Genomic DNA, 7,568 nt, shown 5'->3' on the forward strand with positions numbered 1-7,568 from the left:
CGTCGTTTGCATCGTAAATCAGCTAACGTAAGCTCGGAGAGGTCATGGAACCATTGTAAGGTTAAAGAATATTCTTTCCAAGTGCTAATAAAGTGTCTAATGGTTTCGGGATTAAGCAAATCGAAGAAATTAAGTTTGTCGAAATTTTGGAAAACTTGGCAGAATTTTGGACAGGAAATTCTTGTCCAACTTGAGAGAGGTGTATCTCCTACAATATGAGGAGTTATGGAATTGATCAACTATTTAAATTGAAGTTCATTGAGTCTAGTTTCCAATGCAACAAACCGTTCATCGATACGACACCGAAGCAAAACGTTGTAGGCGCTTTAAGATAGGCTGTCATATGGCGTCTCCGCGACCCATTTGGAAGGTCGGTGGAACCGACTTTCAAAGGGTATAAATACCACATTATCCCCCTTGTATCATTTATTTACACTTCTTTCGAGCTCTAGAAACATCCATATACTTCTCCGGAGCACTTATAGCCCCTTAGATCAAGTATTCAACAAGATTACACCAAACTAGTTCAAGGAAAGTGATTGTTCTTGCTTTAACTTGATGTTCTGGTGAGTTTGGTCGTGAAGAAAATTGGTGTGGTTAAAGTGTTCTTAAGGAATGTTTTGTAAGACATAAATAGTATGCTAGTTATGAGATCCCTATTGAGGTATTTAATGCTAGAAGATAGGATTATAATGCAGCCAGGAATTCACAAAGGATTCGTTAATCAAGAAGAAGTCTTAATGGCCTGGAAATGTGTTTATATTTCTTATGAATTCATGTAGGCATTAATGAATAAGTAATAATCACGAGTAGTTCACAGAAGTCACCCATCAAGGTCTGGTTATGATGTTGATTATATTTACCACTGGTCTACGATCAGTTGGGTTGTTGTACCACCGAGCTATGGTCAGTCGGGCAGATATGTATTTACTACTATGCTACCTCTGGTCGGGCAGTTATTACCACCGAACTATGGTCATTTGGGCAGTTATCATAAATCAGTCGGGCAGATGCGCTCAACCATCAGGTGATAATCGGGTAGGCCGTGCTACAGTCGATCAGGCAATTACCACTGATCAGTTGGGCAGAAAGCACCAGGATGATAAGTAGGTCAGTGACACAGTATTTTACATAGATGTAGTTAAACAAAGGCGAGTATAGAGAGACATATATGCTAGATTCTGATTGGTAAGTCAGAAATGCTAGGTTGAGTCTTACCCTCCTTCTTTGCAATATATGTCTATTATGTTGCATTTCCGCCTTACATACTCGGTACATTATTCATACTGACGTCTTTTTTTTTGTAGACGATGTGTTCATGTTCGCAGGTATAGACAGATGAGACGGGGATCCTCAATAGTAGGCTGCCTCAAGGTACCAGCTCTGATTGGTGAGCTCCACTTTTTGCTGGAGCATTGCCGAGTCGGGATTGTATATGTGTATTTTTGTGTTATGGGTACGTCGGGAGCCCTGTCTCGACTTATATGCTTTGGTTTGGTTCTTAGAGGCTTTACAGACAGTTTTTCTATATACAGCTTAGTAATGTCTTATCACTTGTTATGTTGGTCTCGTGGGCCCGTTGTGCATATACATATGCATTATATTATGTTCATGGTTGGTCTTCTTGGCCTTATTTTGTCATTCGAGACATATATGATGTGAGATATGGTTTGGTTCGCTCGACCCTAGTAAGATGTCGGGTGCCAATCACGCCTCACCTAGGTTGGGACGTGATAGAGCAGTAGTATTAGCATAGGTCTGTCCTAGGGTTGTCAGTAAGCCGTGTCTAGCAGAGTCTTATTTATGGGGTGCAGTACACCACACTTCAAAATAGAAGGCTGCAGGGCATTAAGGAAGATTTCCTTTCTTTCCCATATTAGATCGTCCGATAGAACCATGTTATGAGGATTCCCTTTTTTTTACCATATGTTATGACTTAAGTAATGCCCATGATGAGGAAAGGTTTAGCGACCCAGAATGGCAAGTCAGTGGCAGGTAGGAGAACTGATCAGGTACCATCTGTTGATGCTGAGGAGGGTGAGTCCTAGAATGAGGTTCAATCTCAGGCCTCTTATCCCCTGCCTACTCCAAAAGAGATTACGGGAGCTCCAGCACCCCCATTTCCTCCACCTGATGCCTCGGGTCAGCAGATGCGAGAAGCTATTCAGTTACTGATGCAATTAGTAGCCGCTCGGGCCTAGCGACAGGGTATGGGCTATGGTGATAGGACTGTTGGTGCCAGAGTTCTAGATTTTATTAATTTAGACCCTCCATAATTATTTAGGTCTAAACTAGATGAGGACCCGCAAAGTTTTATAGATGGGATGCTGTGGTAAATATGAGTAATGCATGCTTCAGACACGGAGTCAGTAGAGTTAGCTTCCTACAGATTATGGGACGTGGCCGTTTATTGGTATGATACTTGGATGTCTTTTCGAAGGGATAATGCACCTCCACCCGTGTGGTAGGAATTCGTAGATGCCTTTCTTCGACATTATTAGTCCCCGCAAAGCTTTCGGGAAGAGGGGTTGTCTTATGTGTAAGCATAGCATTTCTGGTCGAACCAGAGATTCATCGGGCGAGAGTAGAAAGATTTTTTACTCTTAGGCTGGGAAACAGAAGTACGCGGGGGTATAGTCTCCAGTTTAACTCTTTGGCTAGGTCTGCTCCCACTATTGTAGTAGAGATGGAAGACCGAATGCAGTGGTTTGCGGCTGGAATCGAGCCGCATCTGATTAATGAATGTTCCACACCTAATTTACTTGATTGTATAGACATATCCCGTATCTAGGCATATGCTCAGAATCTACAAAATCAGAAGAGAAAGCAGTCCGAGGACTTGGGTGAGGGTTAGCGTAAGAGGACAAAGTCTTCCAGCCAGTCAGAGAATGTTAGGGGTGACTTTTGGCCCCCATATTAAGTTGTTAGTACCGCTTTACCATCACTAAGTAAACGTTGTGAGAGGTCATCTTATTCTGAGTCAGGTTGGGTTTCGAGGGCTTCGGGTTTTTAGCATCGGAGGGACTCAGTGCAGATGTGGATGCCTCCTCTACGATGAAGTCAGTGTGATAGAGCCTATTCTAGACGATTAGGTCAGGGCTCTGATGTATGTTATACATGTGGAATTTTAGGTCACTATATGTGGGATTGCCCAATGAGCGATAGAGATGATATAGCTCAGCCCACTGGATTAATAGCAACTTCATCTTCTTCAGTACGCTTCCCAAGATGAGGTGCTCAGACATCGGCCGGTGGAGAAAGAGGTAGAGGTGGAGCGTCTAGCTCCGACGGTGGTAAGGACTGCTTATACGCTTTGGCTAGACACAAGAATTAGGAGCAGCTACCCGATGTTGATACATGTATACTTACTAGTTATATTATGTGTGGCTAAAGAGTTACTATTGCTTGTGGTGGCCCTATGTGGCGTTGTATATTCTGGGTTACTGCGTCACTGGTTGGTAGTGATACAGTTACAAAGGAAGATCTACGAAAGCATTTCTATAAGATTTCTGAGAGTTTAACATTCCAGGACGAATGTTTTTTAAGGGGGAGAGAATGTTACACCTCACAATTTTTTGCGTCGTTTGCATCGTAAGTAAGCTAACGTAATCTCAAAGAGTTTATGGAACCCTTGTAAGGTTAAGGAATACTTTTTACAAGTGCTAACAAAGTGTCTAATGGTTTCGAGATCAAGCAAATCGAAGAAATTAAGTTTGTTGAAATTTTGGAAAACATGGTGGAATTTTTGATAGGAAATTCTTGGCCAACTCGAGGGAGGTGTATCTCCTACAATATGAGGAGTTATGGAATGCATCACCTATTTAAATTGAAGTTCATTGAGTCTAGTTTCCAATGCAGCAAACCATTCATCGATACGACACCGAAGTAAAGCGTTATGGGCGCTTTAAGATAGGCTGCCAGATGGCTTCTCCACAGGCCCATTTGCAAGGTCAGTGGAACCGACTTTCAAAGGGTATAAATACCACTTTATCCCCCTTGTATCATTTATTTACACTTCTTTCGAGCTCTAGAAACATCCATAAACTTCTCTTGAGCACTTATAGCCCCTTAGATCAAGTATTCAACAAGATTACACAAATCTAGTTCAAGGAAAGTGATTGTTCTTGCTTTTACTTGATGTTCTGGTGAGTTTGGTCTTGAAGAAAATTGTTGTGGCTAAAGTGTTCTGAAGGAGTGTTTTGTAAGACATGAATAGTATGCTAGTTATGATATCCCTAATGAGGTATTTAATGCTAGAAGATAGGATTATGATGCAGCCAGGAATTGTCTAAGGATTCGTTAATCAAGAAGAAGTCTTAATGGCCTGGAAATGTGTTTATAAGTCTTATGAAATCATATAGGCATTAACGAATAAGTAATGATCAGGAGTAGTGCACAGAAGTCACCCATCAAGGTTTGGTTATGATGTTGATTATATTTACCACTGGTCTACGGCCAGTTGGGTTGTTGTACCACCGAGCTACGGCCAGTCGGGCAGATATGTATTTACCACCATACTACGGCTGGTTGGGCAGTTATTACCACCGAGCTACAGTCTATTGGGCAGTTATCATAGATTAGTCGGGCAGATGTGCTCTACTATCCGGCAATAATCGGATAGGCAGTTACGCCAATGCTACGGCCGATCAGGCAGTAACCACTGATCAGGTAGGCAGATAGCACCAGGATGATAAGTAGGTCAGAGACACAGTATTGTACATATATGTAGTTAAACATAGGCGAGTATAGATAGACATACATGCTAGATTCTCATTAGTAAGTCAGAAACGCTAGGTTGAGTCTTACCCTCCTTCTTTGCAGTATATGTTTATTATGTTGCATTTCTGCCTTACATACTCGGTACATTATTCGTACTGACGTCCTTTTGTTTGTAGACGATGTGTTCATGTTCGCAGGTATAGACAGATGAGACGAAGATCCTCAATAGTAGGCTGCCTCCAGGTACCAGCTCTAATTGGTGATCTCCATTGTTTGCTGGAGCTTTGCCGAGCCTGGATTGTATATGTGTATTTTTGTGTTATGGGTACGTCGGGAGCCCTGTCTCGACTTATACACTTTGGTTATGTTCTTAGAGGCTTTGAAGACAGTTTCCTGTATACTGCTTAGTCATGTCTTGTCAGTTGTTATGTTGGCCTCATGGGCCCATTGTACATATACATATGCATGATGTTATGTTCATGGTTGGGATCCTTGGCCTTGTTTTGTTGTTTGAGACATAGATAATGCGAGATATGGTTTGGTTCTCTTGGCCCTACTAAGGTGCCGGGTGCCAGGCACGCCTAACCTAGGTTGGGACGTGACAGATCTTCTCCAAGGTGTTAATATTTTGAGGAGATTTTTCTCTGATACCACTTGTTAGGTTGCACGACATATTTCCTATCCTATGCGTAACCAAATTTAGCCTAACGATAGAACCCGTTACTTTACCTGGTCTATGCTAGAGTGTTTATGGAATAATAAACTGTATGAAAGTGAAGGACACACGATATTTACGTGAAAAATACCCGGCTTAAAATGTGATGAAACCCATGACCTACACACTTGTAGGATTTCTCCAACTCCACTACAACGATGAGCCAACTATGACTTACAAATTACAACCTCTGTAATCTAACCCTTAAACTTAATCTTGCTACCCAGCCTCTAACCAGCAAGCTATATCCAAGTAGTACACTTCCTACTTGGGGTTACTATGTTTTGTATCTACTTTGATGCTTCTTAATAAGCTCATAAATATGCAACTCGATAACCAAACCTAATACAGAAATCTAGGCTTAAGAACTGGAAAAACATTATTCAGTAAAATAACTCCATCGATCCTTCTCTGTGTAATAAGGTCACAACCTCAGATTCTCGAATATGTTGGATATATCTTTTGACAGCACAATATTCTGAACTCTCTCTTTGTGGGTGCACAAAACTTCTTCTTAGAAAGACCTGGGTGTAACGGTTCGCATTTTCGCGGGCAGTATTAGCGCTCGGAAAAGCTACTAAGAACTTGTTGGTGCTTTTTCAGACTTTGTTTTAAAAGAGTCGTCACCTAATTTTTAGGAAATTAGGAAAATTGAGGGTGAAGGGTTTATTCAAATACCATGAATAATCCTTCGTAATTCAGAGTTTCAGGTAAGGGTTCTGATGATACCCTGGGAAAGGTGTTAGGCACCTTAGAATTAAGGATCCCTACTATACGGTTGACTTTCGAATTCTAATGTATGAGTATTTGCATGAATTGTTTATTTAATATTTATTCCCGCAAAAATCTTGTCATTTGCATATCATTTTTTGAGAAAAAGCGTTTGAACATCTTCCATTTATATATAGGGTACTTAGATTTGGATTTATAAAATCCAGATAAAATAATCTCCCTTTATATATAAGGATGGTATATTTTGTTTGTAAGAGTGTATCTAAAAGTTGTCATCCTTTTATACCTATTATTTATGAAGAATATAAAATTGATATGTTTAAGTACATAATTTTGTCCATGCTTAGCTCATACTTTGTTTGGATCGATCCGTTTAATACTTTTGGAGCGCCTTATCTAAGAACTTGTATATACAAATGTTTTGTTTGAAGCATATTTATCTTAAAAATGTACGTCCTTTGTTACAAGTCTTATAAAACTTGGTCTCGGACTTGGGCTTATATAGCCCAAAAAATTATAACTCGCCATTTAAAAGGTCCATCAATGTTTTCTGGGTTTGGCCCAAATAAACTCATGTATGAAATCTTGTTCAAAAGCCTAGTATCACAAACCCTTTTATCGCTAAGTGCGCTTCAGCCCAGAATTCTTCTTTTTATTTTTGTTGGATTTGGCCCATTTTGGGTTTTAATCATTTTTTCTAAGAACAAGTAGAAGATCAGCAGGATTTTCGGCCCAAAATTTTACAAGATTTTGTTACATGGGTCTGGTCCAAAAAATTTATACTTAGTCTTGGTTAGGATCTAAAAGAACTTAGTTGAATCTTATAAAGAATGTGTCCTTTGGGTTAAAAACCATTTCGTTTTGCTCAAAATAATATTGAAGCGTTGGTGACTTTGAAATAACTCTTATTTCTGTTGACCTAGCTCGTGTCAAAGTAGCTTTGCTGGTTATCCATTTAATTTTGACAAAAATCATTATGCTAAATCGGGGTTTTGAATTATTTTTTTCGGGGACTTAAAGTCAATCTAAACAGCATAGGTACCGTTATCCTAAGATGACTAGTTCATGCAATAAGGATTCCACTATATGATATGTGTTTTTACAAATTTTGTACAAATACAAATAAGGCTCAAATAATGAAGATGGAGAAGAGAAGGAGAGAAATAAAGGATAGAGGAAGACTAGGGGCGTACCAAGCCCCTAGTTGGCCATTTTCACCCATGGCTAGGCCTTCCCCACGCCAGCTATTTAATTCCATCTTTGGGGACTCGATATTTTCAAAGAAAGAATTTCCTTATTGGGCCTGGGGCCCAATAGGCAGGCTGATCTTGACCCGAGTTGTCATGTGGTGAGGAGGGGCGAAAAGGAAAAAGGAACCCATTTAGTTTAAGGATACTGAACT

Source organism: Lycium barbarum, chromosome 9, assembly GCF_019175385.1.
Source record: "Lycium barbarum isolate Lr01 chromosome 9, ASM1917538v2, whole genome shotgun sequence".
In the NCBI taxonomy this organism is placed as follows: domain Eukaryota; kingdom Viridiplantae; phylum Streptophyta; class Magnoliopsida; order Solanales; family Solanaceae; genus Lycium; species Lycium barbarum.